We start from the raw sequence: 27227 nt of genomic DNA on the forward strand, positions 1-27227 counted from the left end.
AGCCGGGAAAGGGAGGTTGGGGGGCACGGACCCTGGATCGTTTAGGCTTTTGCTAAGGGAAAGGGGAAGGGGACTCAACAGTGGCCAGACTCCTCCGGGTTCCAGCACCCTTTAATGAAATCTAGCTTTTCCATGTTTCCGGACGGAGGGATGGTGGCTAATTCAGTACTTTGCATTTGGGAATAAGAACAACCTTTGATATGTTCCCCTGGCTCTCATTTCTAATCTCCTGTGGGGGTCAAGGCAGTGTGACTGACCATCTCTCTGACTCTCCAACATCCTCTTCCCCAGACTACCTTACTTGGGTTAAAGGGAGATGCATGCACCCTCTCCCCTGACCTTTTTCATGAACTACCTGATTCCTTCTGCCTCCGCTTCCCTCCTCCCTGCCCTCCCTCTCTGGATCCTTTGCTATCATTTTCCTCTGTCCATACTCTTACCTTCTCTCTCTCTCTCTCTCTTTCTCTCTCTCTCTCTCTCCCTGCGGTTCTGATGGCAAATCCTTTCCCTGGCACAGACCCTCTACTTGCTCGCCAGCCCTGCTGGGTTACTTTCCTCATTCTGTAGCCTCTATCCAATTATCTCTCTGGCCAGGCTCGTGGGGAGCCCTCTCCTCCAGCCGCCCTGCTGCTGGCAATGCTGTCACCCACGATTCATTTCCATTTGGGGATGGGGGTGGAAAACTGCTTGGAATGAACTGGGAGACGTTTGGCAATCCGTTCTGCCTTCTACTCCAAGGGCCCCAGAAGAGAATCCTCGGGAAGAGGACACCATTTCCCAGAGCATTAAGGGCTGCAGGATCTAGTTTTAACGAATGTGGGATCCACATTCGTTTGAGTCGGTTAGCTAGCCCTTAAAAGCAAGGGCCCATCGACAGGGAAGACAGGAGGCCTTTGCCACAGAAAACGAAGCCGTGACTCAAAGGCGTCACATAGATGCTTCCTTGCTCATCCACGTTCCTGAGTTTAATGTCTTTGGCTTGGGAATTAACTTTGAGACTTTTCCAACATAGATTAAAAATAGAGCTCATAAATGCCATCACAGGCACTTTCCGATATGGTGGCCTTTTAAGGGAAGGCTGGGCTCCCAAGCAGAGGGTGTGAGTCAAAGAGCCTCTGAGTGGGTGCTCAGAGTGCCTAAGACCAGCCTGCTGACCGGCCTGTGGCCAAACAGTGGAGGCAGGAAGAGGAAGCTGCTGGAGGCTTCTGTGCCTGAAACCTCAGAAACCAAGGTCCTTAGAAGAGTGTTTATATCACTCATTCTTCTGTTTATGCTTCCCACAAGCTTTTACCTGAATACCTACTACATGCTAGAAACACAGCTTGGTGCTAGAAATGAGATAGAGGAAAAGAAAAAGAAATCCCACCCCCATGGAGCTTTCCACCTAATGAGGGACACAGATGGGGCTTGGATGAGTATGACTTAGGGGGAAAGTGCAGGGAGGGGAACAGCGGGGAGCCCCAGCTCTGGGTTGGGGGGGGGGTCTTACTTGCACAGTTGCCTGGAGGAACAGATGGATAAAATCAAAGCCTGGAGAAGCAGCAGAGAATTGGCCAGGCGAAGGTGGCCAGGGAAAGGTGTGGGGAAGACTATTCTGGTAAGAAGTAATAGCCCCAGCAAAAAGAGAGAACTTGGTTTACTCGCGGGAATTGAAAGTAGCTCTGTGTGTGATGGTAATCGGTGTTGCTAAGCAGGGTGGGAGGGTAGGGGAGCCCCCTGGAGACAAAGGCGTGGTCCCTGGTAAAGAGCCTTTTGCCCTATTAAGGAGTTTGGACCTAATCCTGAGGGTCATGGACACCCATGGAAGGGTTGCCCACAAAGACGTAAGTTCATTGGATTGGCATTTAAGGAAGCTGACTCTGGCTGCAGAGCAGAGAATGAACTGGAAGGGGAAGACCAGAGGCTGGGAGCCCAGTGAGGAGGTGGCCATCATTCAGGGAAGAATTGGGGAAGTCTCCATGAAGATGGAAGGAAGGAGGCGGAGCCGAGCCATAATTGAGGGACGGAATTGTCAGAACATGGAGGTGTATCTGAAGTGGGCTGGAGGAATTGGGGGTCATTCCCAGTTCCCAGACTCAGCTGCTTGGTGGGACGGAGAAGCCTGGAAGAGAAGCACATTTTAGATCTGCTCTGAGGTGCCTGGGTGATAGCCTCCACCTGAGGCTATCATGTGTGTCAACCAGGCTGGTTGGGTGTGTCAAGTGGGAGGCTCAAGAAAGATCTGGATCAAGATGGATTTGGAATATTCTTTTGCAGATGGGTGGTCATGGAGCCATGAAAGTGAATGGTCGATCTCGAGGCAAGTGAGGGCAGTGTGAGGAGGAGAGGAACCAAATAGAATCCAAGGAAAATGGATATAAAAAGGATGGCCAAAAGCAGAGCCCCAAAGGAGACTGAGAAAGAGTAGCTGGAGAAGCAGAAGGAAAACCAGGACAAAGGGTCATCCTTCTCCTGCCAAGAGTGCCCTGACATCCCTTCAGGAATTCATTCCTCCATGTTCTGGGCCCTGGGGTTTGGGTCCGGGTTTGGGTCCTAGAAGAAAGAGGCTTGCTGGCTCTGCCTAACCCTTCTTTTTTTTTTTTTTTTTTAAGATTTTATTTATTTATTTGACAGAGATCACAAGTAGGCAAAGAGGCAGACAGAGAGAGAGGGGGAAGCAGGCTCCCCGCTGAGCAGAGAGCCCGATGTGGGGCTCAATCCCAGGACCCTGGGATCATGACCTGAGCCGAAGGCAGAGGCTTTAACCCATGCCTAACCCTTCTGCCCCACCTCCCACAGTGCCCCCCATTCCCCCACTTGCTCTTTGTCTCTGGCTACTCATTTCCCTTGAGTTTTGCAGAGTCTCCACACTCCCCCTGGCCTGAGGATCTCTGCGTCTCTAGGGTGTTTTCCTTCCTCATTCTCCTTCTCCACATCGACCTTCTAGGTGGGCTTCCAACATCTACTCCAGTCTTCCCTCACATTCCAGACAAGTCCAGGGCTCTCTGTCATTCATTTGTTCCCTCCTTCATTTGTTCAGTGTGTACGAAGTGCCAGCTGTCCACGTGTCTGCACGGTGCCCAATGCTGGGACGTTCTGGAGAGTGGAACAGACTGCTATGGAACTGACATTGATTAAGTGAGACCGATAATAAACCAGTAAATACTCAAAAAATTAAAAGTTGTTGTTAGTAATGTGAGAGAAGTAAACAGAGTACCATGATCGAAGATAATGGAAGGTCCTTGTCTGGGATAGCATAGGTGGTCAGAGGAGACTTTCTGTGGATGTGAAATTAAACTGAGACCTGAAAGAAGGAGCCATGTGAGAAGCTAGGGTGGAAGTGTTCCACGCAGAGGGAACAGTAACTGAAAACATCTATGGAGGGAACGGTCTCGATGGGCTTTACCGGTTCTAAGAATTGACACACGCCTGACATGGCTGAAGACAAGGAAAAAGGAATATGAGATGTGGTTGAACCCAAGACTCTTGTAGGCAGGGGGTACAAAGTTTGGATTTTATTCTTGGTGCCATGAGAAGCATTCAAAGGTTTTGAGCAGGGGTGCAGCATAATCTGACTTAAGTTTTAATTAGGTTGTCCAGGTTGCTGAGTGAAGAATGGATGGAGAGACTAGCCAAATACTAGGGACACTATTTAGAATCCCCTCATTGTGTTTCACGCAAAAGAGCATGGTGGCTAGGACTTAAATGGAACTGGGAAGATCAAAAGAAGTGGATGGATTCAAGGGATACTTTGAAATGAGAGCTTCTGGGAACTTCTGATGGATCAGGGATGTGAGGTGTCAGGGGGGAAAAGGAGTTGAAGGATGATGCCTGATCCCTGGCTTCACTGAGTGGAAAGAGAACCAGGCTGGCTTGACTTGACATTTCCCAGCCTCACTGATCCCTCTACCCCTTTCCTTGGAGCCCCTGTAGCAAATCTTCAGAAGCTCAGAGCTTGAGAAGCAAGGGCCATTAGAAAACCACTGGGTTGACAAATCTTTACGGTCCCTTCCAGTCTTGGAGTTCTTTAAATTCTAAACTGAAAACCCTATCTGAATGAGGGAAGTATTTCTATTTCTTTCGACTTCTCCTGTAGTTACCTTGCTAAAGCTCTGTACCCAGGGAGCATTCAGTAAGTGCTAGTTGACTGTTCATTGTGGCACAGACCTTCTATAATTGAATTTTAGATTAAATTCTTTTTTTAAAAAATAGGATTCTAACATAGAGTAAACTTCCAGTTGAAATCAATTCACCTTGATAAAGGAGAGCCATGGCAAGAATAATCTAAAATTATAAAATCTAAAGTAATTTCTACTTGAGTTGAGGCAGAGGAAAAAAATGTGTTTTTGCTAACCTAACGATCTACATTTAGGTATATGTTATTTTAGGGCAAATGCCAACAGGTGGTGGATCAATCCCATTCAGAATAGGACCAAAAAAACCCCACTGATAATAATTCATAACGGTATATAATCTCCATTCTTATGGAGAATCTCCATTCTATATATAGAATCTCCATTCTATATAATCTCCATCCAATACATTCTTTGTTGAAAATGACTATCGGCCCTCTAAAACTTAGTTGGAAGTAATGACTTCAAGGTATTTTTAGACCCAGTTAAAGATGCACGAGACAACTGGGTTGCCAGTCCAAGGCAAAAATCAGAGGAACGCTAGGACTCAAAGTTGCCATTTCCTCTCTGTTCTTTCCCACAGCTGCTTCTTTCCCTGGTGCTCCACTCCTCAGACATCATGTTTGCCAGCCATTTTTCCGGGTTAAAAACAAACTCAGAACTTCAACTGATCTGCAAGCACATGGGTCAGATCCTCAGATAACCACACCATTATAATCCTTTCGTGTTATTAAAGAAGGAAGTAAAGTATCCTAATGCCTTTCAAATGCCAAGCCCTTGTGAACAAACATCACGTCATTTGATGTCACTTACTACCCTACAATGGATGCCCCCACGTCGCAGATAAGATGGGAGAACTGGTCTCGGGCATCTGCTCTGCAGGCCCTCTGCTGTGGATAACATCAGGAAGAAGGAGTGCTAAACATTTCACCATGGGTACTGTAGCAGCATGGCAGTCAGGGCCCAGGACGTTGACCAAGACAGGTCAACTGGGTGCTGCTGTCTGCGTTTGGGGTTTGCAGCACGAGGCACAAAGATGGAAGAAGTTTAGACATCTTTTGCCTCGGTAGCAGTGGAAGCCACGTGTCCAGCGGTGGCACTCTGTGGCAGTGGCCAGCCGTGGGACCTCCCGGCCACAGTGTCCTGCTGAAGAAGGCTGGTCTTCCTCCATGAACCTTTGATTTTCAGCCAGATTTCAGAATCTGATTCTTGAGGTCCTGTTAGTTCTGGAGGCCAGAGGTATTTCTTCAGTAAATTCCAGTTTGGGTTGAGAGAGCTAGAAGCTTGTGTGGTTCTCGTGACCAGAGAGCCTGACCCATCTGTGAGGAAACAAACTCCAAGTCTTGTTCATGGACCCCAGCTAGCAAGTGGCCATGTTCTGGCTGAGAAGCTTGTGCAGTTTCTTTGATTTCCTTCTTCCCAAAGAACCTGAACGAATTTGAGAAAAGGAGGGAGCATGGTGTACGGATGAAGGCAGGGCTTGGAGACTAGCAGCTCTATGAACACTTATCCCTAAACCCACATTCAGTAACACACCCTAAATAAGAGGGTTCTCCTCTGTGCCAGGGACTCTGCTGAGCTCAAATATCATCTCAGTTGACCCACACAACAATATGACAGGGTGGACATTATTTTCTCCATTGTTCAGGTGGGAAAACTGAGGCTCGCAGAGGTTTTGTCCAAGTTTATATTATAATAAGTGTTCATGTCGAACTTGGGTCTCCTGACAAAGAAGCTGGAATTCATTCATTAAGCCATAGCTACCTCGCTATGAAATTTAATCAATCGATCGATAGTTCTCCACTGCCAATTTTCCATTAACCCCCTTTGTGGCCTCAGCACCACCTCGTCAATGTGATCTTGTTGGCATGCTTCCTTGCGTATGGTTTTACAATTGTGTCCCAGAGTATGTCACCTGTCTCTGTTCTTTTAGACTGAGAACCTCCAGAGCACTGGACCAGGCCTCCCCTCTGAGAATATTCCTTCCTGCATACACATCTCTGATGTCCCTGCAGGGCTCCACCATGGCAGGCCTGGGGCTGGGGTTCATTGCCTGGCCAACTGAGAGAGAGGAGAGGACTGTATCTTGCTACAGTGCTTACAAGTGGATGGGAGCCCGGACTCCTCTTCTGTTCAGCCCTGCCTGCCTCCACCTCCCCTACAGCTTCAAGGGAAATCACCCCTTTGCTTACTGGACTGTACAGTGGAGTCGAAGATCTTCATTGGCAGCATAAAGACCAGATGTCTTGCGGTCTTTTGAGACGGAGCCCTTGCCCAGACCTGGCTCACACTGGCCAATGAATACTTTGTCATTTGTGTTTTGGAATTAAGAAAACACAGTTCGGCACGTTTCCTACCACCACAGGAGCAGTGAATTGAATTGGTGCCATTGTAAGCTTGATTGTTGTTGCATAGATAAAACCCTCATTAAGTCCCTCAAGAGAAAAAAAGAATTTTATTTTGAAGGGTGGGGGCCTCCTTGCTTGTCGGCAGTTACAACAACAAAACAGTAAATGGAGGAAATAATGAAGTAACCACACTTTCCCCCCCAAACCTTGCGAAGAGGCTGGGTGAGTTTTTAATTAGTGCTTCGTTTTCAATAAATCCGTATCTGTACGTGGCACTGATGCTTTCCTGGATAAGAGAAAGATAATAATGAGAATCCTATTTTTCAGTCCCACACTAAAGGGATGCCTCGTATATTTAATCATGCTGTAGAAATCCTGGCAGCTTTCTCTGAGCCCAGCCTCTGCTCTAATTACATTTCTAGATTTTAGTAAATTGAAAGGGAAAATGTAGGAACAAAATAATTAAAACCGAAGAGGAAGTGCATATTAAAAAGGAGAAGCTGTTTAAAATTCTTCCACACAGTGTTTCCAAGGACATCTACAGGCATTTAATCAGATCCACACCAAATCAAAGCCCTTTGTACAGAGGCTGGTGGATCACATCTCGGGTGGGCGGGATGGTCCCCACAGCAGGACGGGAGCCTCATTGCACCAGGCTACAGATGGGGTAGTACTCATGTCCTTCCAGATCTCTGGAGGTTCAGGGCTGGCATGGACAAGCTGCTAGCACAGACTCACTAGCCCTGAGGAGTCCCTTCCCGGGTGCCAGGCAGAATCTGACTACACCAGATTGATTAGCCCCAAGAGTAAGGTGGCTAAACTATGCTGTTCCTGCCTCCAGTTTCCTTTTTCTGCACCCCTTCCCCTCCTCTACGCTCCTCCCTCCAAGGGGTACCCTTTTTCTTTCTTCCTTGCCAACCTGTGAACTCTGAAGTGAAGAGAACAGGAAGTGAACAGCCTCCGTGACACCAGGAGTCAATTACTTGAACTGGGTTACCTGGTTACCCACGGGGCACTCTGAATTTTCATAAGAACCGAAAACCTTGCTGGCTTCAGCTAAAGGAATGCATGTTTACTGAGGATGAGGATGAGCGGAACCTCACTGGAAAGTTTCAAGCATCAGCCTACTAGGTGATGAAAGCTCTTTTTGTTTTAATCAAGGTAGGCCCAGCACTCACATCATGGTGGAAGTTAGGATCTCCATTTCTTGATCATGTTGTATGAAATACGGTTGGAGCAAGCTCTGGGAGCTTGGAGGGCTTTCCCACATTCTAAATTGTGGGATTGTAGGGCATGCCCGGGTACTTGAAAGTAGAAGGCAGCCTTGCTCCGTCAGGGGTTTCTTTCCAAACCCCTGTGGCTTTGCTCATGGGCTCTCAGCCTTCCCCAATGAACAGATTCAACAGCCACCTGGCGCCAGGACGCATGTGGCAGGAGACAAGTGAGCACAGTCTCCTGGAGACAGTCCCATGACAGCAAAGCTTCCGGAAGCTGTTCCCAAGGCAGGACCCACCCTTCATCACCCCATGACCTGCAGGTTCACCTGGCTGCTCTTTTGGGTCCAATGCCTCCGACATTTGAGTGCGTCTATCTGTGTAGTGATACTATCTCAGTGTGGAAAAGAGACAAAACCTGCTCTGGATTATTTGGCTTGACCCTGTAGGAACAATTTTTGAAAGTTTAAGCTAAAGGAAAGGATCATAGCAATAATAAATATCCCATCGGGACCCCTGGGTGGCTCAGTGGGTTAAAGCCTCTGCCTTCGGCTCAGGTCATGATCCCAGGGTCCTGGGATAGAGCCCTGCATGGGGCTCTCTGCTCAGTGGGGAGCCTGCTTCCCCCTCCCTCTGCCTTCCTCTCCCTCCCCCTGCGGCCTCTCTGCCTATTTGTGATCTCTGTCTGTCAAATAAATAAATAAAATCTTTAAAAAAACCCACAAATATCCCACCACTGACATATTATCATTCTAACATGGGGATGACTTTTTTTTTTTTCCCCCTCCAAGGGCCAAGATGCTGGAGGCTTTTTTTCTTTTACTCAACCCAGGAGTCACTGATGGCCCTTGGGAGCCGGGATGTGAGGCCAGCTGGGGACCTGGGTGTCCAAGACAACAAGTTGTCACTGATTAAAGTCCCTTTAGTTAAGCCACCCACATGCCCACCTTCCCCCAAGAGGATGGTCCTTGGTTTTGTTTTCAAATGCCAAAATCTAGGTGACTTAAAAGTCTTTAGAATTATCATGAAATCCAAAAAATAGTTTACTGACACAAAGCTTTCATTAAAAGTGAGGGAATGCGACTTAAAGGTGTCAGTAATCAATACACTTCTTGCAAATATAAACTGCTATTGTTCAATGCCCTTATTGTTACGCTGCCCACCCTGACTCCCCTAACCCCCCACCCTCACTCCCCCCAACCCCCCGACCCCCACCCTTGGTAGGCCTCTTTTTGGGCCTCGCACCTCCGCATAGCCTGCCGCGCCGGGCGTGCAACCCCCTCCGTGTTCCCGCCTCTTTCTAGTCAAGCCCCTCCTTCCCCTCAAATCCCCCGGCCCAGTGGAGCCGGCGGGACGCACGCGCAGTAAGGGAGGTAGGCAGAGTCTTGAGGAAGAGGGAGGAGGGGCAGGAGAACTCAGGGAGGGGAGAAGAGGGGCGGAGGCCGCGCGGGGTGGGGCCCGGCGGGTACGCGCTCGCTGCGTCTACGTGCTGACGCCATGACGCCCCGGCCGGTGTGTGTCGGTGTGTGTGTGTGTGTGTGAGTGTGCGCGTTCCGAGTGTGTGTGTATTTGTGTATCGGCGGTCCCGCAGGTCCCGGATGTTGCGGACAGTATGAAGCGAGCGCAGGGGGACGGGGACCAGCAGCTGTCGCCGCCGTTCTCAGGTGAGTGGGGGGAGGAGAGTCAAGGGAGAGGGTTGTCCTGTGGGAGTGTGGGGGGGCGCCTCCCTTAAGAGGTGACTGACCCCCAACTCCCCCCGCCCCCCCCCGCCACTCACATACTCTTCTCTGTTCCATATCCCACATCCTGGGTTACGTGGCCTGGGAATGCCAGAGCCTAATCAGCCGTTCCTTCCCCAATCCCAAGCATTCAGGAGACACAAATGCGCCCCCTGCCTTCAGCCCCCCCATCATTTTCCCAGCCCCATCCCCCTTGCCAAATAGTGAGCTGTCGCCTGCGGCGAGATGGGTGACTGCGCATGCGCGAGTGTGAAAGAGCTAGGGGTGCTTGTTCGCTGCCCCCGGGGCGCATGCGCATCGCTGTGTTGCAGGGACCTGCGGGATAAAGAGCCCCTTGACCACGCGCCCGCCTTCTTCGCAGACAGTGGGCTGCCAGATAGTGCGCCTGTTGCTCCTATCCTAAAGGGAGCGTTTAAATTATTTGACGGACCTACTGACAAAGCAGTATTTGCATCTGATGTTGCCCTAGAGCCTCCCAGGCTACTAACGCCTTCCAGAGCCAACGTGCCCCACGCTGACCCTTCTTTTGAAACTGTCACTGCAACTTCTAGTTCCAGGATTACTTTTCTTTCCTCCCACAGTCATGGTGTACTTTTAATACAAGCATCCTCTAAACTTAGGAGTAGGTGCCCCAAGCCATTCAGTTATTCTGGCAGGGGATTTTGGTGGCTTTTCTAAGGAGGACTAAGGGTCACAAAAAAGAAAGTAAGGACTACCTTTTAGTAAAATTCTTAACTGCCTTTGTAGAACTAGATATGGTGGAGATAGAGAACACAGTGTAAGGCTTAGAGCAGTACCTGTAAATCAAGACATCAGGGTTCTCTCCTCTGTAGCCCTCCTGCTTTGTGTGACCTATTTGCCTCTTTTTTTGTGAAAGATCTATCTTTAAAAAAAAAAACGAAACAAAACTTCCTTAGCACTTTCGTTTTAGCTGTACATTCTTGATGCTCTGTGAATATCACACGAAAACAAAAGCAATCTGAAACTACTAGTTGGGGATAACTTACCCCGTGTTTTTAACTTTAAGCAGTGGGAGTGATGTTTCTTGCCCATTTGCAAATAATGAAGAGCAGTATAAAATAAGGAACTCTAAAGTACAGTATTATTTCAGTGATCCAGGACGTAGGTTTTCAGCTGGCAGATTTTTCATGGTCCTTAATTTGCTGCTATATGGCCACTCTTGGATACTTGGATGCTTCTTCCCTCTGACATCAGAACAGGGTGAGGAGATGATAAATTCTTACAGGCAGAAGGTTTACTTAATAGCAACGAAATGAATAACTGAATTGTTGGGGGCGGGGGCAGCTTTTTGTTTGTTTTTCAGTTATCTTTGACAAACCGGTTTCCTATCTGGATAACTGGGGATGGGTAATATTTTATTTTCTATTTTCTTCCCTTTGTGTTCCTTCTTTGGTATTCTAGCAAGGCTTTTTTGGCTGCCATTCTTAACTGTAGGATCTTATGATTTGGGCCTTAAAGTGTGTATATATATATATATTTTTTTTTTTTTTTCGCCTCCCCTTTTAACCCTGGCCTTTGCATGTTTCAGCTGTCTTTTGTGCTGTTTTCTGTTGCCATGGTTACATTGGGACCCAAGAGATGACACAGAAACAGCACAGGAATTGGGGGGGGGGCTATATCATCCCGTTTCCTGGAAAGAGCTGGAGACTTATCTTGTTTTCCTTGTGTGAAGACTGAGGAGTATAAAGTTACTGGGACAGCTCCACACTTAGGGTGGGGATGGTTGGTGTCTGTCGGAGCTTTGGTGACTTCCGGTAGAGCTCTTCATAGTGGTTAGTGACCTGGAAGATGTTCAGTGTTGCCTGTGTCCAGACTTGCATCAGGTTCTGGTAAAAATCTTGAAAGAAATAAGTAGCCATTTTTCAGGAGGTTTCTGTCCTGTGTGGTGCTTTGTTTTTATCTGGAAGCGTTTCATTTGGTTGAATTTACTGAAGCCTTATTCAAAAATTGTTATGGGGTGAAGGCATGACTACTTTTAGGATTAGGAGGAGTATCATTAATTTGTATTGGTGCAAAGCCATGTTTAAAAAGGCTCTTTAAAATGGGTAACACATAGGGCACCTGGGTGGCGCAGTCAGTTAAGCTTCCCACTCTTGGTTTTGGCTCAGTTCAGTTGTCTCAGGGTTCTGAGATCAAGTACCCCATGGGGCCCTGCACTCAACTCAGAGTCTGCTGAAGACTCTGTCCCTTTCTCTCTCTCCACCTTGCGCTCACTCTCTCTCACTCTCTAAAGTAAATCAATATTTTAAAAAATAAGATGGGTAACATACATGAAACAAAATTCAAAAGGTACACAGGAAGAGAAGAATCTGCTTCTCTGTCCTCTTTTCCTTCATCTAGTTAAACCCTCCTAAACCCTCCGCAAAGTAAACTGTTGTGACCCTTATATTGTTTACCCTTCCAGAGATAGTGCTTTTATAAGCATATGCAACTTTTAAGTTTTTGTTTTTATTTACTGTTTTACACAAATGGTAAGATACTATAGCCATTATTCTGCACTTTGCTTTTGTCACTTAGTAAATCTTGGCCATCATTCCATACAGTCATAGAAAACCTCTTCCTTTTTGAAAGATGACAGATACTGCCTTGTACAGATGTACCATCATTCAGCCAGCTCTTATCATTGGATACTTAGGTTGTTTCCAGCGCTACAACTAATTCCTTGTATGCGCTTTTTAGGTACATGGGTATCTTTTGGGTAAATTCCTAGCAGAAGTGCGGGATCAGAGGATGTATGCATTTTTAATGTTGTTAGATACTGCTGAATTGCTTGCCATAGAGGTTGTATGAATTCATATTCCTGCCAGGAGTTGTGTGAGTCTGCCTTTTTTCTTCACCAGCACTGTATTATCAAAGTGTTTTTTTTTTCTTTGTACAGTCTTTTATCTAAGATTTTAAGTTCATTATGTAGCTCATTAAGCTTCATTATACCCAAGAGTTGTGGATAAATACTGTCTGTTTGCAGATGGGAGTGATGGTGGAAGATAGTGTTCCACTAAAGAATAATGTCGTGAGAATAAAGTCACAGGTCTGAATAACACAGTAAATCCATGACACGCCTCAGAAGACATGTAAAACTTATGCTTCCTTGAACTCCTAGATGCTGTTTTCTTTGCAAAATTCTGTAAGCCCATAAGCGATGTTTTAGGATCTCCTTTTGATAGCTTTGACTCAAAGTTGTTTGTACAAGCGAACTGCCATTCTGTTGAGGAGATGAAAAAGCTAACCTAGTAGTTAGAGGTGCTTTACTGGGTGCTTTCATAAGATATTGGTACTAGTACTTTTTAAAAGTCTCCTAGATTGTAGACTCTTTCACTGTGAGTTGTGAGGAAATGGAAACTAACTTAAAAATGCCTGGGCCTGAAGGAGCTCACTGTCTTGTTAGAAAACCAAATCTACTGCATAGGTGAAATAGTAAGTAAATACTTACTTGTGTTTATATATATAATGTGTAAATTTTTATATTGTAGACATCATGACACAAGTGCACATATATATGTAAAGTAAATACAGCAAAATGGAAACTATGGAATCTAAGGGATAATTGGTATAAAGGTGATAACTGTACTATTCTTTGAATTTTTCTGTATGTTTAAAATTTTTTACACGAACAGTTGTAAAAGGCAGGGTGGGGAAGGGCTCAAAATGTACTTCCTTCAGGAAGACCTCCGAAGGGAACTCTCCTCTAAACCTTATCACTCTCTTACAAAGTCCTCTCAACATGAAACACAGTGTATTGCGATCCCATTCTAAGTATTCACTTACTATTTCACATATGCAGTAGATTTGGTTTTCTAACAAGACAGTGAGCTCCTTCAGGCCCAGGCATTTTTAAGTTAGTTTCCATTTCCTCACAACTTACAGTGATTGTTTTGCTTGATTGTTCTTAGAATACATTGTCTTAGTTAAGGCAATTAACAGTAATTTCCTAAAACTATCTAATATCCAGTTAATGTTCAGATTTTTCTCCAGACATGTATCTTTAGTCTTTTTAAATTTAGAGCAGTTTATTTAGAAGCCACAAGAAATTGCCTTTATGAAGAGACCAAGCCATTAGTCTTACTGAATATATCACTTCTAGAATTTTCTGATTGTTTCTTCACAGTTTCATTTAATTGGTTCCTTTATGCTTGTATTTCCTATAAGCTGGCATTTAAGTCTATGGTCTGATTAGATGCAGATTAAATACGTTGGTAAGAATTCTTCATAGGTATTGCTCTGTACCTCCCATTGGGTCACAATAAGAGAAATAATGTCATAATATCCCATTATTAATGATGTTTGTTTGTTTGATCATTTGTTTAAAATGATAAATACCAAATCTCCAGTATAGACATTTTTTCCCCTTTGTAGTTAGTAAGTAATCTGTAGAGTGCTGACACTTTGGAACTATGCTATTCCACTTTTCCAGCAGTCTGTCACCTAATGATAGGGATCCTTGTCTGAACCAGTTGTTTCTTTGGTTGTTGCAAAGTGCTAATTTTCCAATTCTGCTGTCCCTTTTACATTGATTAGCCTTTAGTCCTTTGCAAAGATTTCCCTTATCAGTTAGGAATAATTATAATTTCTATCAAAAGTTAGATAAATTCTTGGGGCTCCTGGGTGGCTCAGTGGGTTAAGCCGCTGCCTTCGGCTCAGGTCATGATCTCAGGGTCCTGGGATCGAGCCCCGCATTGGGCTCTCTGCTCAGCAGGGAGCCTGCTTCCCTCTCTCTCCCTGCCTCTCTGCCTACTTGTGATCTCTCTCTGTCAAGTAAATAAATAAAATCTTTAAAAAAAAAAAAAGTTAGATAAATTCTTAATTTTCCTTTTAACAATATCCTGAGTAAGTGGATGGTATAATAATCCCTTCTAATGGTGGCAAATGAATTGTTTCTTTTTCTTACTTTCTTTGTTTTATTATCATTGTAGATTCAGGACCTTAATTTATTCTACATGTTACCAACAATTATATAGACATTTTTTGAAGCCCAGAATATTCCATATTTGGCACGTGCAGACCTTTTAAGCTTGATGTATGAGTGCTTCCTTGCCCTTTGGTACAAGCAATTCCTGCCTCACTTTATGTTTTTCCTGTTCTAGTTGTGAAACCATCTGAATGTGTGTGTGTGTGTGTGTGTGTGTGTGTGTGAAAGATAGAGAGAGAGAGATACATACACATCTGTGTGTATACACCCATATGTAGGATTTATATGTATATCACATCTTCCCTTTTATTATGTTGTTCATCATGGAACTTCTGGAGCCAACATCTAAAAACTGAAGGTGCCTTTATTCTAACACAATGCACCTAGTGTTTGACTCACCTCTGTGCCGCTGACATTGTTGGATTCTGGATCTTAGACCTCACGGATTTCGTGTTTTGAATACTCTTTGTGAAAGACCGGTAGTACCTCTGAAGACAGCATTGCTTCCCCCCACCTCCCCAATGTAAGTTTAGCTGTAGAAGAGACTGGGAATTTCTTCTCTCATGAGCAGCCTGGCTTTTTTTCCAAGACGAAAGGTATACAAAATGGAATTTAGAGATGAAAATTGCGTTTATGAGCTTTCTTGGAGATGTAGGGTTTGAGTGTTCTGTAAAAGCATCTTAGTGTGTTCATGCACAAGTGTGTATTTCTTTCCTTCCTTTTCCTCCTTTTACACAGTTCTCCACACAATTAGAGCATTATGTAAAATTATGCTGTGATAGCATATTCTTTTCATTATCACTAGATTTTCATCGTAAAAAAAAGGAATGAGACAAATTGTTCTTAATTAGAGAAATTTTTCAGATAGGCCATGAACTCTGATATCTAGCTGTCTTAACTCAGGGTCTGGAATAGTGCTGAATCCTGTGGATTTCTGTCATGTACTGTAGACTCAGGAGAAATGTTGGCACATCTACCGTGTTTTCTTAAAAATCCATCACACTAATGAAGGTTAATACAAACAAAAGGTGCAGTAGAACTGCATTCTAAAGCTGGTTTTAGGGCTTGGACTAATTCCTGTCTTAGTAGAAAATGTTTTATTAGACTCCTACCGTGTAGTGGTGTTTTGAGTAATCTTACTGATATCAAGTTACTCGAGGCCTGATAATAACAGTATTATAATATATATCTGAAATTCTGTTTATTTATTTATTTATTTTTTAAAAGATTTTATTTATTTATCAGAGAGAAAGAGGGGAGAGAGCGAGCACAGGCAGACAGAATGGCAGGCAGAGGCAGAGGGAGAAGCAGGCTCCCCACTGAGCAAGGAGCCCGATGCGGGACTCGATCCCAGGATGCTGGGATCATGACCTGAGCCGAAGGCAGCTGCCCAACCAACTGAGCCACCCAGGCGTCCCATGAAATTCTGTTTATTTTTGTTTTTTTACTATCTTGTCATATTTACTTCCAGGCTTGAGGAGGTTATTTTCAACCTGGTTTCAGGACAATACTGGCTCCATATTAAATTCTGATTGTGTTTTCAGGGTGGTTTTTTTGCGTGTTTGTTTGCAGGCCTGGTGAATCACTCTGAAAGGCTATGCTGACACATTTGCCACTAAGATCCAATAGCTTCTTTTGTTTTTGACAAGCTCCCATTATAGGAAAAAAGATTCTGAAGTTTAATCTCTCCGGGAAATGCCTGGGCCTTCATTCTTACAACTGTAGTCATGTTTTAATAGAATTGGTAGGAGTTGCCTAGCTGCTCTGTGTGGCAAAGCTGGTCATGCCGCTTGGGGAGAGCTGGGAGCAGACCTCAGAGTGGGAGTTAAACCTTCAGACAGTAACCCTTACTTGACTGTGAAGACCTTTCTTCTTGACTGTTTGTTTCTAAGAAGCTCTTGGCACAAATCTTCCTGCTGAGGCACTAGCTACGTTAGAGAAAGGCTTGCAGTAGTTCTCTGAAAAGCCTCTAATTCTCTTCTCTAGTATATCTGTCTGTCTGTAAGAAAAATGTGTGTAATCATTCAGCTCCTTAATTTAAGGTTTACACATTTGTTGGTATGTTGAATCAGGTACTGTTTTCTGTTTTTCTCGTTTTGATTACTTTAGTTACTTAATATGAGTGGAGTCATGTGGTATTTGTCCTTTTGTATCTGGCTTATATCCCATAGCGTCCTGTGTTTGAGGTTCATCTGTGTTCTTGCACGTGTCAGAATTTCCTTCCTTTTTAAGACTGAATAATATTCCGCTGTGCACATACCCCCCATTTTGTTTGTTCATCTGTTCATCGGTGTTCTCTTGCATTCCTTCTGCCTTTTGGCCACTGTGAATCGTGCCGCTCTGAGCATGGGTTCTCGGCTAGCTTTTTGAGATACTGCTTTCAGTTCTTCTGGATCTATACACAGAAATGGAATTGCTGAATCATATGGTATTTCTATTTTTAATTTCTTTGAGGAACTGTCTTACCATTGGATGTAATGGCTGCATCATTTTACATTTGTACCAGCAGTGCACGGGGGCTCCAGCTGTTCTACCTTACCAACTCTTATTATTTTCTGGAGGTATTTTTGATAGTAGCCAGCCTAAGAGTGTATTTAAAAATTTTTTTAACTCTACCTTTTTTTTTTTTTTTAAGATTTTATTTATTTGACAGAGAGAGATCACAAGTAGGCAGAGAGGCAGGCAGAGAGAGAGGGAGAAGCAGGCTTCCCGCCATGCAGGGCTCGATCCCAGGATCCTGAGATCATGAGCTGAGTCGAAGACAGAGGCTTAACACAATGGGCCACCCAGGCGCCCCTAATTTTATCTTTTATTGACACTAAGTTTTAAACTTCAACAGAGTCAGGTTTATTACATTTTTCCATTATCATGTGTGTTTTTGTGTCTTAATGAAGAAATCCTCCCCTATACTGAGGTAACAGTTACGTCTTATATTCCCTAGCATCATGCACCAAATAGTCATGTTTGCCCCTTACAACTTTATAATGCCATTTACATGTTTCTGTGCTCCCTGTTCTGTAATGTTAGTCTGTTTGCCTATCTCCTACTGGTACGACACTGCCTTAATTATCTTAGCTTTGTAATTGTTCATATGTAGTAGGGCAAGTCTCTACTTTGTTCTTTTTCTGTTCATCAGCCTCCCTGAAAAACTGTGTCAGGCTAGTATATTTTAATGAAGCCATTTGCTCTCTAAAATTTATTGACATGATATATAATGGCCTTCTCCAGAATAAAACAAAACAAAAAACAACAAACCAAGCCTCCTTTAATCTAACAGCTGACCATTAAGCTTGTCTCTTGTTCCGAATAAGGCTCTAATTTCCATTCAGGTTTTAGTTTTGTTGGAGTGATCTTCATTTTATGTGGGGATATGATCTTCAAATGAAGGAGAACTTTCATTATAATACGGTGTCTCAGATAAGGACATGGAATAAAACACTCATGGTAACAGTATTGAAGTTCTGTGGTATTAAGGCTTTCTTGATCATAAGGAAAAGAAACCTATTTAAAGTAACATATAAAAGATTTTTCCAAAAGAAATAGTTGTAGAAGAATCCAAGGAGAAGCTGAACAACAAGACCTTAGAAAGGGCTGGAATCAAAACAGTTCCAAGAACGTCAGCAGTAAGACTTCATGGACTCTAGTGTTCTGCCATAAATAGCCCTCAGTATCCATGAGGCTTAATTCAGATTCCCAAATGATATCTGATTTGGCCAGTCTAAAGCATGATTTTCCCTGGACCAGATGTCTGCCCTAGGTTCAACTCTGGTTGAGGATGGGGAAAGGAAGATTTGCTCCAAACAGCAATCTTAGCAGTGGCTGGAATCAGAGACAGATTCTCTTAGAGCAATGGTTCTCAAACTTTCTCGTCTCGTGGCTCTATACTTTTTTAAAATTTTTGAGGACCATAAGAGCTTTTGTTTATGTGGTTTATATCTATTGATATTTACCAAACTAGAAACTAAAGTAAAAAACAGTTTAAGGGGATGGGACGCCTGGGTGGCTCAGTTGGTTAAGCAGCTGCCTTTGGCTAAGGTCATGATCCCAGCGTCCTGGGATCGAGTCCCACATCGGGCTCCTTGCTCGGCAGGGAGCCTGCTTCTCCCTCTGCCTCTGCCTGCCATTCTGTCTGCCTGGGCTTGCTCTCTCTCTCTCTCTCTGATAAATAAATAAAAAAATCTTAAAAAAAAAAAACAGTTTAAGGGGCGCCTGGGTGGCTCAGTGGGTTAAGGCCTCTGCCTTTGGCTCAGGTCATGATCCCAGGGTCCTGGGCTTGAGCCCCGCATCAGGCTCTCTGCTCAGTGGGGAGCCTGCCTCCCCCTCTCTGCCTGCCTCTCTGCCTACTTGTGATTTCTGTCAAAAAAATAAAAAAATCTTAAAAGAAAAAAAAAAAACAGTTTAAAAGAGTTAATTACCTAGGGGTGCCTTGGTGGCTAAGTTGGTTAAGCATGCAACTCTTGGTTTCGGCTCAGGTCATGATCTCAAGTCAGCTCTGCACTCAGTGGGGAGTCTGCTTGAGATTCTCTCCCTCAGCTTCCGCCCCCTTGTGAGCATGCACTCTTTTACTCTCTCTGTCTCTCCAAAATAAATAATTACCTAAAAAAAACTTTCTCGTGTTAACATAAATATCTTTATGAAAAATAACTTTTCAAAAACTTAGAGGAATATGGCTTTTTTTTTACACTTTTGCAAATCTCCTAAATATCTGGCTTAAGAGAAGATGGATTTTCATATCTACTTGTGGATTCAGTTTGATGTGATTGATAGTTTTGATTGAAGTATTTGAAGAAAATATAACCACAAGGGATATGTAGTTGGAAAAGGGAGGAGTATTTTCAGACAGTTGTGCGTATTCTCTGTCTCTGATACTACACCAAAACTTGACAAAAGTTAAGTTGCAGTGTGGGAACTGAAATCATTGATGTTACTGTTACATTAAAATCCATTCATCTTGTCTTGCTCTTTGAATGGGTTTTTTACCCATTCGTGATTTGATAATATGCATTTGGTGTTTGGGAAATATTGGTTCCTTGAGTTAAGCAAATTTTGCAAATGGCACATTTTATAATGCAATATAAAAAAAACCACGTTAGGGGCTCCCAGGTGGCTCAGTCAGTTAAGACTGACTCTTGATCTCAGCTCAAGTGTTGCTCTCAGGGTCATGATTCAAGCCCTGTATTGGACTCCATGCTGGACATGGAGACTGCTTTAAAAACAAAACAAAACAAACCAAAAAAACCAAATGCAAAAAAACACGTTAGTTAATATCATCAGTCATCAGGAAAGTCTCTAAGTATTGGGAATCTGTTATGCAGCTACAAGATTTTCAGAATTCTAATTTTTGATTAAAAGCTTCAATTTTATCATGAAAATTTATTGCTTCATCAAAAACATTCTTAAGTGAAACTGACTTTAAAAAAAAAATCGCCAGGATATGATAGTGAAGGACACTGGACTCTAGTACAGTTTGATGCCATTACCTTGATTTATGCTAAAGCACCAGTAGTTTTACCCATTGTTGATTTTGTACCACTAGTGCAAATGTCAATGTAGTGAAAAAGGCAGAAGATTTCTTAGTATTATGAAAATAGTTTCAACTTTATGGACTCCTTGAGACGGACCTCCAGGGATCTGTGGACTACATTTTGGGAACCACAGCCTTATGAGAGGGTGTGGGTAGGGAAACAAAGGCCTGTTACTTGAAATACAAGTGTTTCGTGGTAGGATTTTACAGCATTGCTACTACTGTTCGTCGCCATCTTTTAACATGATGTGGAAATGAATGGAATACTTTAAAAGTTTCAGATTTCTTGTTGAACAGAAACGTTTTCCTAGTCATGATCATTTTCAAACAACAGAGTTTAAGGTATCCAGATTTTTCAGTCAGATACTCTTTCAAGTATGTAATAATCTTAAGATAACCCATTTTAATATATTTTATGGGATTTCTGTCCTGGTGGTAGCACGTGCAGCTTAACATATTTTTTCAAGCAGTTGAATACATTAAAAAATTTGAGATCCAAAAATTTGGGAAGATCTTGTCTCAGCAGAAAAGCCAGAGAAGGGGAGTTTAAGGCTGGGAATCTGCTGTTCCAGCCTTAATATCTTTTGGTTATTAATGGTCTTGCTAAAGAGAACCGCTGTACCCCCACCTCCTATCCCCATTTAAATATGCTTTATGATAGAGATAGGAGTAGTGGTATTAACTGACTTCATTTCAAGAAATACCTACGAATAACTACGAACGAAAGGTTTTGTGAAAAATGAGGAAGGGGCGGGCGCCTGAATGAGTGGCTCAGTGGGTTAGGGCCTCTGCCTTCGGCTCAGGTCATGATCCCAAGTCCTGGGATAGAGCCCCACATTGGGCTCTCTGCTCAGCCGGAGGCCTGCTTCTTCCTCTCTCTCTGCCTGCCTCTCTGCCTATTTGTGATCTCTGTCTGTCAAATAAACAATAAAATCTTAAAAAAAAAAATGAGGAAGGGGTATGTGGTGAAATGAGTGGAGAATTAAACCACTATTACATATTTTGGTGTTTATAAGAGGAAGGGGATCATTTAGTTGGGGAAGTTGGGGTGGGAGTCAGGACTGTCTTCGTGAAGTTTACCTTTGAGCTGGGGTTTGAAGGGTAGGTATTTTGAAGGCTGGAATTTTGATTGGCAGAGATGGGAAGGGGATTCAGGCAGAAGGAATGTCATGAGCAAAAATGCGGAGGTGGGGAAATGCGGTGTTTGTTAGTATAGGGTGTGTACTGGAAATAATGAACAGTGCAGTGTAGCTGAAGCAAAAGATGCCTGAGAGAATAGGAGATAAGATAGGAGAGAAATCGGCCCTGATCATGGAAGGTCTTCTATCAACACCAGACTGTTAGGCTTTAACGTGGTAAGTGATGGAGAGACTTTGAAAGATTTTGATTGGAAAAGTAACACATCAACGTGTGCTTTCAGAAAATGTATTCAGCCTCATTCATTAATTCATTTGTTAACTGTTTCTTGAAAATAGTTACTCTGTGCCACTTAAGCACGAAAAAGTTCGCTATAATAGCGAACCAAATAGAAAATCCCTATTTTTATGGAATTTTCAGTCTAGGAAAGGAGCGTCAACAAATAAACACAAATGTAATGACAAATTATTAATGAAGGAAAGGAATAAATTCCTATTGGGGAATAATGGGATACTTCAGTTTAGTTGGAGGAATCTGGGAAGGCCTTCCTGGGGAAGTTAAATACTAACTGAGTGCCTCCCTTGGACCAGATGCTGTTTTAGGTACTGGGGATATATAAAGGAACAAAAGAGACAAAAATCCCAGCTCTCATGAAGTGCATATTCAGGCAGTAAATAAGATAAATAAATTATATGATATGTTTGAAGTCGGTATGTCCCAAGGAGGAAAGTAAAGCCCAAGAAACAGATAGGGTGTGTTGGGATGGATGTGGATTCCACAGTTTTAAGTGGAATAGCCGTGGAAAGTCTTCCTAAAGCACTACAAAGGTGGTATTTGAGTAAATATCTATAGAACCTAAGGAGTGAACCAGAGCAAGGGCAGACGCCATGAGTGATGTTCAAGGACAAGGAGGGAGGCCAGCATGGCTGGAGTTGAGGGAGCAAGGGGGAAAGTAGCTGAAGTGGGTTCAGAGAGGCTAGTGGTCCAGAACCTGCAGAGTGGTGGTTCTCGCCCAGAGCTGCGTGTTCTCCTTACCCGAGGAGCTTTTTACAAATCCCAGTGCCTGGGCTGCCCCTCATGCCACTGGAATTAAGAATCTTTGCAGGTGGGACTCAGTGGCAGAGGCAGTGGAGAAAAGGAGATGGATTTGAGAAGTATGTTCGAGAAAGAATCCATTTAATTATAGATTGCATGTGGGGGTTGAGGAAGAAGAGTGTCAAGACTGACTCCCGGCTTTCTGGCTCAAGCAGTTGGATGTGGAGAGGTGCCGCTTACGGAGATGGGAGTGGGAGATAAGAATGGGAGGGGGAGGTGTGGGATTTGGAGGGAAGATCAGAAATCAGGAGTTCAATTTTAGACATGTTAAATTTGAGATGCGAACATGGCTAAGTATAAATACGTTAAGTAGGCAGATCTATGAGTGGGGCTTGAAGTGAAGTCAGGACTTGAGGTAATAAATTTGTATATCATGTGCTTATGATGATCTTCAAAGCATCTAAATGACATCACGTAGGATAGATTTGATGGAAAGAGCTGGAGGCGTGGAAACTGGTTCCCCTGTTCCAGCAAACTGCACAGGGATTGGTGCTAGTGTGAACTGGGATCGTGGCAGTGGGACTAGAGAAGAGAAAAGAGAGTAAGTTGGAGACTTGAGGCCCCGGGGAGCCTGTAAGGAGTGGGGGCGGACAGTAGGCCAGGAACGCAAGACAGCTTTGAGATAGCAAGCCTGGGTGAATGATCGGTCTGTTAGCAGATATGAAATAGTCAGGAGGAGCTGCTTTGGAAAAAAAGATAGTGTTTGGCTTTGCATGTATTGACATTTAGGAGAGGCTGCCTGGCAGGCAGGCAGTTGAATCTATTGCACTGGGTTTTCGAAGAGCAGATGAGGTTTGAAAGATAGATCTAGGTCTCATTTATATAAAATTGATTCACCGTGGGAGCGGCAAACTTTATGAAAATAAACATCCAAAGTCTCTATCATAACCTGTTAGGTCCTTTGTGATGTGGTTCCTGCCGGTTTCGTGTACAGTATTTTCCTTTGTTTACCATGATCAAGCTGCCCTGGCTTTCTTTTTATTTTTCCAATATATCCAGCTAAGTCCTCCTTCAGAGCTTTTGCACTTTTTCATCTTGACTCTTCTTTTCCCCTTGGAAGAGGGAATAGGAGTTCAGAGAAACAACTTCAGAAGTTGGAATCTGGGGAGTAAAGAATATTCCAAGAGATCCTTGCTTCGGTAGAGAGCGTGGATGAGAATCTGAAGTAGAATGGTGACGGGAGCCACAGACTGTTGCAATTCTGTCCACACAAAGACACCGAGGACCGTGTTGGTCTTAGTGCTCCCCAGGACTCAAATCTGTTGACCAGAAAGGCTCAGTCAGGGATATTCCCCCTCCAAGTTGGTGCTCTGATGAGGGAGCGGTGGTGGAGGTGATGGTCGACCTTTGGAATAGAACTCAACTTGGTGATAACCTGCCTCATAGCCCTCCTGTCACCACTTAGGGAAATGTCCTCTGCGTAGGTGAGAAGCTTGCTTTTTGAAAGCTGCTGGTAAATTATTACAGAAACTTTTGGCTTGAAGAAACAACATGGAAACAGCAGGAAAATGAACTGCATGTTGACCCTGGTGGCTTGTTAGGGACTACTTCTCTTCACAAGCTGGCGCATCACTCCTTAAGTGGTGGTGACAGCAGTAAATGTGAGTAACGCACTATGTAGTCCTTAAAACGATATGTGTGTGATTGCAAAATCTATGCTATATTTTTATTCAGAAAGAAGAGATTCCTTTTTCTGATTTTAAAATAATAGAAAAAAAAAACTTAAAACATCACATGCCACTAAAAATAATCTTTTAAAATAACTACATAGAATTCCTCTACAGAGTTTTGTTATACGAATGCATCATTATTTGTCAATTCCCTACAAATGAACTTCCTTTTTCTCCAGTTTTTGCTTGTAAATTATGCTCTGATGAGCATCCTAATACATAAATATTTATACACTGATCAGATTGATTCGTTAGGATGGATTCTCAAAATGGAAATGGGATTTCTGTGTTAAAGGGTCTGCAGTGTTCCATTTTTTCCTAATTATTCTTCAGATATTTTTATAGTTGCAAAGATATTTAAGCAGCATTAAAGAACATTTTTTTCTTTTTTTTTTTTTTTAGCATTAAAGAACATTTTAATGAAGGAAAGAATCTATTATTCTGTCAGCCATTTCCCCCTTTCCATCTGATATGTTGTTTTGTTTCTTAAGTACCTATCCTTAGGTCTCACTAGACCTACCTAAAGAGAATTTGGGGGTAGGGAGAGACATACACAGAATTACAGTGCTGGGCATCTTACATTAATTATCAGGTAAGGGATTCTAAGTAACCTTTGTTAACTGCCAAGAAAGTAACAATGAGTATGATAGGAATTCAGAGGGAGCCGGGGTAATCAGGAAAGGCTTCAAGGCAAGATAGAACTTGACCTGGATCTAGAAGGGCAATATTCAAATAAGAGGTAGGAGAATATTCCTGGCTTTCAGAATCGTATGACCAGATTTGAGGAAGGCACATGACTGTGTGTATGAGCTGACACAAAGGCTTACAGCCTAACCGACAGACTAATTGGCGAGAAGCCTTCGTGTGGTGGTCTAGTGGAGAAGCTTGTATGGGAGTTCAGTTATATTCCAGAGGACTGATTTTATTCTTAGCACATCTGAAGTTGTTCAGTATAGAACTGGGAGATAGAGCAGATACATAGATGTGGCCCAATTTAAACTGAATTTATTAAAGTCTCTTTCTTACAAGAAGTGTAGGAGAATGTTATTTATTTACGTAAGTGTATTATTTAAATAATGAACTTTCTATAGATCTTTAAAATTCTCATCCCAAGGAAAAAAATCTTTGTAACATGTGTCATCATTCACGTTAACTAACATTGTGGTGATCATTTTGTTGTATTACACATATATTAAATCATTGTGCACCTAAAGCTAATACAATGTTATATGTCAATTATATAATAAATAAATAAAGAGGTGAACTTCCTAGTACTTAAATATTTATTATGTGGTTTCACAGATGTGTTGTAACTTCTGTGGATCTCGGTTTCTTCTATAGACTCAAAGAGTTTAGATAGGGTGGTCGCTGAAATACTTTCTGGTGCAGAGGTTGATACGGAACCTTTCAAGAAAACCTGGGTTTTACGACAGATTGGCCTGCAGTTAGGCTGGTACCTGCTTCTAGCTCCTCAGGCACAGTAATGCACCCCACATCTGTGAGAGCAAAAATCTTCAGTTGGATGATTGTCTCCTGGCTCCCCAGTTCTAGAATGATTCACCTGTGGGAACTCAGTTGTTCTCACCTTTTATTTCTGAATCTCACCTTTTATTTCTGAATGACATTTAGAGATTTTCATTTGAAAGAATTTTATGGCTAAAATTGAGCCTTAAGAGGATGCTGTGAGGTTGAGAGGAATTATTATATAATAATAGTCAGTTTTAAATGATCTTCCTGTTATTATCCGTACGAATTTATTTCATGCTGGCCTCCTCCTTTTATTTTGAATTCATTCCCATGATGACTTTAATGTATGGCCATGCTGTGTAAATATATTTTATTATTAGGTTAGCCCAGATTTTGGATATCAATCTATAGGAAAATTACATAATACATTCCAAAGTAAAATATTAAAGATTTGTTTTTTACTCTCTGTTTTGAATTACTTGTGCCACTTTTTACCGCCTTTTGTATGGATAATTGAGAACTGACTAGTACTTTTTGTAACTCAGACTCTATTTAAAGTGCACAATTATCACAGGGTGTTGTGTGGAAGTGTTGAATCACTATGTTGTACACTTGAAACTAATATAACAGTGTGGGCTAAATTCAGTGGGATTAAAATAAAAACTTAATAAAGTGCACAGTCAGGTTCATAGCTAATCAGTGGCATACTTTAAAGTGTCTCTCACCTAGCATCATATTCTTTTCACTGAACTGTACTGCCTTTGACTAGAATGTTGTGTTTTAGAAAGAACCAATGTAAGATGTCATAAGGTGACCAACTAGCTCTTCTTCTTCTTCTTTTTTTTTTTTTAAAGATTTTATTTATTTATTTGAGAGAGAGAGAGAGAGAGAGGTCACAGGTAGGCAGAGAGGCAGGCAGAGAGAGAGGGGGAAACAGGCTCCCAACTGAGCAGAGAGCCTGATGCGGGCCTCAATCCCAGACCCTGAGATCATGACCTGAGCCGAAGGCAGAGGCTTAACCCACTGAGCCACCCAGGCGCCCAGACCAACGAGCTCTTCTGACAAGCCCTCTCAGGATGCTTTGGTTGGGGTGGGGCCTTCAGGATTCAGGGTACATTTTAAAGTTTTGCAAGTGAACTGTTTCTTCGGTTTCATGAGAGTTGATTGGCCTCAGGGAAAAGTGGTACACAAACTCACAAGGGGCGGACAAATAAACCAGCACACCATTTTATCTATCTATCTATCTATCTATCATCTATCTATCTATCTATCTATATCTATTTATTCATTCATTCATTTATTTATTTATGGGGGTGGTGAAGTGCAGAGGGAGAAAGAGAATCTTAAGCAGACTCTATTCCCAGCGCAGAGCCCAACATGGGGCTGGATCTCAGGACCCTGAGATCATGACCTGAGCTGAAATCAAGAGTCCCTTAACGTTGAACTGACTGAGTTCCTCAGGAACTCAGTTCCCCAAGAATGCCATTTTACTAATTTTCACTGAAGGGTGGTCTAACGTACATAGAAAATGTATGTCTGCTCAGTCCATTCCCCTTCTAGTGTCAGGATATTATTAGCAAAAGCTAACAATTGCTGATGTTTACCGAGGACTTACTGTGTTCCAGTAAGCATTTACTGCTCTAAGCATTTTACATGTATATAAGTCATTTGATCTTCATAGTAACCTTATGAAGGAAGTATTCTTACCTGTATTTTACAGGTGAGGGGTCTGAGGCACAGAGGTTTTTTTTTTTTTTTTTTTTTTTTTTAATAACTTGCCTGAAATCATGCAGCTTGTAAATACTGTGTCGTATTAAGCAGAAGATCACTTGTTAAGCGTAGAATCTTAGCAAAGTAAAAATCCTTGAGGCCATTTTATCTGGATCATGATATAGTCACTCATTCCTTTTTCACTTATTAAGCACCTACTATTTGCTGGGCACTGCCTAGACACCAGGCTTGCCAAGGTGAATATCACAGTTGAGTGCTGCCCT

At 42.9% G+C, this 27227-nt stretch overlaps 1 protein-coding gene across 2 annotated transcripts in view; it reads left to right on the forward strand.

The window, feature by feature from the left end:
* Positions 1-9207: 9207 nt before the first annotated feature.
* Positions 9208-27227, forward strand: part of LOC122906595 (speckle type BTB/POZ protein) — a 66019-nt gene continuing 47999 nt past the window's right edge. For both annotated transcript variants that reach the window (XM_044248737.1, XM_044248736.1), the window contains exon 1: positions 9208-9338. The gene's annotated coding sequence lies outside the window, so the exon portion shown is untranslated. The remainder of the gene's footprint in view (positions 9339-27227) is intronic.

Source organism: Neovison vison, chromosome 5, assembly GCF_020171115.1.
Source record: "Neovison vison isolate M4711 chromosome 5, ASM_NN_V1, whole genome shotgun sequence".
Lineage (NCBI taxonomy): Eukaryota > Metazoa > Chordata > Mammalia > Carnivora > Mustelidae > Neogale > Neogale vison.